This window comes from Nothobranchius furzeri, unplaced genomic scaffold (genome assembly GCF_043380555.1).
Source record: "Nothobranchius furzeri strain GRZ-AD unplaced genomic scaffold, NfurGRZ-RIMD1 Scf032, whole genome shotgun sequence".
Taxonomy (NCBI): Eukaryota; Metazoa; Chordata; class Actinopteri; order Cyprinodontiformes; family Nothobranchiidae; genus Nothobranchius; species Nothobranchius furzeri.
In genome coordinates, this window is record NW_027223049.1 from 250,945 (window position 1) to 255,944 (window position 5,000).

Below are 5,000 nucleotides of genomic sequence, written 5' to 3' on the forward strand. Positions count from 1 at the left end.
TACACACTGCCAACAGCTTCTGGAGGGTGATGGGCCCTGCTGCAGACCAGGTCCGACCCAGGTTTCAGCTATCCCACCCCGCAGGGACTTAAAGACACACTGCCATCAGCTTCTGGAGGCTGCTGAGCTCTACTATAGAGCAGGTCCGACCCAGGTTTCAGCTCCTGCAGCCCACTAGGACTTAAACACACACTGCCATCAGCGTCTGGATGGTGATGGGCCCTGCTGCAGACCAGGTCCGACCCAGGTATCAGCTCCTGCACCCCGCAGGGAATTGAAGACACACTGCCATCAGCTTCTGGAGGCTGCTGAGCTCTGCTATAGACCAGGTCCGACCCAGGTTTCAGCTCCTGCACCCCGCAGGGAACTAAACACACACTGCCATCTGCAACTGGAGGCTGCTGAGCCCTGCTGCAGACCAGGTCCGACCCAGGTTATGGCTCTCCCACCCCCCTGGGACTTAAACACACACAGCCATCAGCTTCTGGATGGTGATGGGCCCTGCTGCAGACCAGGTCCGACCCAGGTTTCTGCTCCTCAACCCCGCAGGGAATTAAAGACACACTGCCATCAGCTTCTGGAGGCTGCTGAGCTCCGCTGCAGGCCAGGTCCGACCCAGGTTACAGCTCTCCCACCCCGCAGGGAATTAAAGACACACTGCCATCAGCTTCTCGATGCTGCTGAGGCCTGCTATAGACCAGGTCCGACCCAGGTTTCTGCTCCTGCACCCCGCATGGACTTAAACCCACACTGCCATCGGATTCTGGAGGCTGCTGAGCCCTGATGCAGACCAGGTCCGACCCAAGTTTCAGCTCTCCCACCCCGCAGGGGATCAAACACACACTGCCATCAGCTGCTGGAGGCTGCTGAGCTCTGCTATAGACCAGGTCCGACCCAGGTTTCAGCTCTCCCACCAGGCAGGGACTTAAACACACACTGCCATCAGCTGCTGGAGGCTGCTGAGCTCTGCCATAGACCAGGTCCGACCCAGGTTTCAGCTCCTGCACCCCGCAGGGACTTAAACACACGCAGCCATCAGCTGCTGGAGGCTGCTGAGCTCTGCTATAGACCAGGTCCGACCCAGGTTTCAGCTCTCACACCAGGCAGGGACTTAAACACACACTGCCGTCAGCTTCTGGAGGCTGCTGAGCCCTGCTGCAGACCAGGTCCGACCCAGGTCTCAGCTCTCCCACCCCGCAGGGACTTAAACACACACTGATATCAGCTTCTGGAGGCTGCTGAGCTCTTCTATAGACCAGGTGCGACCCAGGTTTCTGCTCCTCCACCCCGCAGGGAACTAAACACACACTGCCATCAGCTTCTGGAGGCTGCTGAGCTCTGTTACAGACCAGGTCCGACCCAGGTTTCAGCTCTCCCACCAGGCAGGGTCTTAAAGACACACCGCCATCAGCGTCTGGAGGCTGCGGAGCTCTACTATAGACCAGGTCCGACCCAGGTTTCAGCTCCTCCACCCCGCCATAAGCTGCTGGAGGCTGGCTTCCGCTCCTCCACCCCGCCATCAGCTGCTGGGGGCTGGCTGGCTGCTGGAGGCTGGCTGCTGCTGCTGCTGCTCCTCCACCACGCCATCAGCAGCTGGAGGCTGCTGAGCTCTGCTATAGACCAGGTCCGACCCAGGTTTCAGCTCTCCCACCAGGCAGGGACTTAAACACACACTGCCATCAGCAACTGGAGGCTTCTGAGCTCTGCTGCAGACCAGGTCCGACCCAGCTTTCAGCTCCTGCACCCCGCAGGGACTTAAACACACACTGCCACCAGCTTCTGGAGGGTGATGGGCCCTGCTGTGGACCAGGTCCGACCCGGATATCAGCTCTCCCACCAGGCAGGGACTTAAACACACACTGCAATCAGCTGCTGGAGGCTGCTGAGCTCTTCTATAGACCAGGTCCGACCCAGGTTTCAGCTCTCCTACCAGGCAGGGACTTAAACACACACTGCCATCAGCTTCTGGAGGCTGCCGAGCCCTGCTGCAGACCATGTCCGACCCAGGTTTCAGCTCTCCCACCAGGCAGGGACTTAGAGGCACGCTGCCATCAGCTTCTGGAGGCTGCTGAGCTCTGCCATAGACCAGGTCCGACCCAGGTTTCAGCTCCTGCACCCCGCAGGGACTTAAACACACGCAGCCATCAGCTGCTGGAGGCTGCTGAGCTCTGCTATAGACCAGGTCCGACCCAGGTTTCAGCTCTCCCACCAGGCAGGGACTTAGAGGCACGCTGCCATCAGCTTCTGGAGGCTGCTGAGCTCTGCCATAGACCAGGTCCGACCCAGGTTTCAGCTCCTGCACCCCGCAGGGACTTAAACACACGCAGCCATCAGCTGCTGGAGGCTGCTGAGCTCTGCTATAGACCAGGTCCGACCCAGGTTTCAGCTCTCACACCAGGCAGGGACTTAAACACACACTGCCATCAGCTGCTGGAGGCTGCTGAGCTCTGCTATAGACCAGGTCCGACCCAGGTTTCTGCTCCTCCACCCCGCAGGGAATTAAAGACACACTGCCATCAGCTTCTGGATGGTGATGGGCCCTGCTGCAGACCAAGTCCGACCCGGGTTACAGCTCTCCCACCAGGCAGGGAATTAAACACACACTGCCATCAGCTTCTGCTGGCTGCTGAGCTCTGCTGCAGACCAGGTCCGACCCAGGTTTCAGCTCCTGCACCCCGCAGGGAACTAAACACACACTGCCATCACCTTCTGCTGGCTGCTGAGCCCTGCTGCAGACCAGGTCCGACCCAGGTTTCAGCTCCTGCACCCCGCAGTGGATTAAAGACACACTGCCATCAGGTTCTGGAGGCTGCTGAGCTCTGCTGCAGACCAGGTCCGACCCAGGTTATGGCTCTCCCACCCCGCAGGGACTTAAACACACACCGCCGTCAGCTTCTGGATGGTGATGGGCCCTGCTGCAGACCAGGTCCGACCCACGTTTCAGCTCTCCCACCCCGCAGGGGATGAAACACACACTGCCATCAGCTTCTGGAGGCTGCTGAGCTCTGCTAAAGACCAGGTCCGACCCAGCTTTCAGCTCTCCCACCAGGCAGGGAGTTAAAGACACACTGTCATCGGCTTCTGGAGGGTGCTGAGCCCTGCTGCACACCAAGTCTGACCCAGGTTTCAGCTCATCCACCCCGCAGGGACCTAAACACACACTGCCATCAGCTTCTGAGTGGTAATGGGCCCTGCTGCAGACCAGGTCCGACCCAGGTTTCAGCTCCTCCACCCCGCCATCACCAGCTGGAGGCTGGCTGCTGCTCCTGCACCCTGCCATCAGCTGCTGGAGGCTTCTGTTCCTCCACCCCGCCATCAGCAGCTGGAGGCTGGCTGCTGGAGGCTGGCTGCTGCTCCTCCACCCCGCCATCAGCTGCTGGAGGCTGGCTGCTGCTCCTGCACCCCGCCATCAGCTGCTGGAGGCTGGCTGCTGGAGGCTGGCTGCAGCTCCTCCACCCCACCATCAGCTGCTGGACGCTGGCTGCAGCTCCTGCACCCCGCCATCAGCTGCTGGAGGCTGGCTTCTGCTCCTCCACCCCGCCATCAGCTGATGGAGGCTGCCTGCTTCTCCACCCCGCCATCACTAGCTGGAGGCTGGCTGCTGGAGGCTGGCTGCAGCTCCTCCACCCCGCCATCAGCTGCTGGAGGCTGGCTGCTGCTCCTGCACCCCGCCATCAGCTGCTGGAGGCTGGCTGCTGCTCCTCCACCCAACCATCAGCTGCTGGACGCTGGCTGCAGCTCCTCCACCCCACCATCAGCTGCTGGACGCTGGCTGCAGCTCCTCCACCCCGCCATCAGCTGCTGGAGGCTGCCTGCAGCTCCTGCACCCCGCCATCAGCTGCTGGAGGCTGCCTGCAGCTCCTGCACCCCGCCATCACCAGCTGGAGGCTGGCTTCTGCTCCTACACCCCGCCATCAGCTGATGGAGGCTGCCTGCTTCTCCACCCCGCCATCACTAGCTGGAGGCTGGCTGCTGGAGGCTGGCTGCAGCTCCTCCACCCCACCATCAGCTGCTGGACGCTGGCTGCAGCTCCTGCACCCCGCCATCAGCTGCTGGAGGCTGCCTGCAGCTCCTGCACCCCGCCATCACCAGCTGGAGGCTGGCTTCTGCTCCTCCACCCCGCCATCAGCTGATGGAGGCTGCCTGCTTCTCCACCCCGCCATCACTAGCTGGAGGCTGGCTGCTGGAGGCTGGCTGCAGCTCCTCCACCCCGCCATCAGCTGCTGGAGGCTGGCTGCTGCTCCTCCACCCAACCATCAGCTGCTGGACGCTGGCTGCAGCTCCTCCACCCCACCATCAGCTGCTGGACGCTGGCTGCAGCTCCTCCACCCCACCATCAGCTGCTGGACGCTGGCTGCAGCTCCTCCACCCCGCCATCACCAGCTGGAGGCTGCCTGCTGCTCCTCCACCCCGCCATCAGCTGATGGACGCTGGCTGCAGCTCCTCCACCCCGCCATCTGCTGCTGGAGGCTGGCTGGCCGCTGGAGGCTGGCTGCTGCTCCCACACACCGCCATCAGCTGCTGGAGGCTGGCTGGCTGCTGGAGGCTGGCTGCTGCTGCTCCTCCTCCCCGCCATCACCAGCTGGAGGCTGGCTGCTGCTCCTACACCCCGCCATCAGCTGATGGAGGCTGCCTGCTCCTCCGCCCCGCCATCACCAGCTGGAGGCTGGCTGCTGGAGGCTGGCTGCAGCTCCTTCACCCCGCCATCACCAGCTGGAGGCTGGCTTCTGCTCCTGCACCCCGCCATCAGCTGCTGGAGGCTGGCTTCTGCTCCTCCACCCCGCCACCAGCTGCTGGAGGCTGGCTGCTGCTCCTGCACCCCGCCATCAGCTGCTGGAGGCTTCTGTTCCTCCACCCCGCCATCAGCAGCTGGAGGCTGGCTGCTGGAGGCTGGCTGCTGCTCCTCCACCCCGCCATCAGCTGATGGACGCTGGCTGCAGCTCCTCCACCCCGCCATCACCAGCTGGAGGCTGCCTGCTGCTCCTCCACCCCGCCATCAG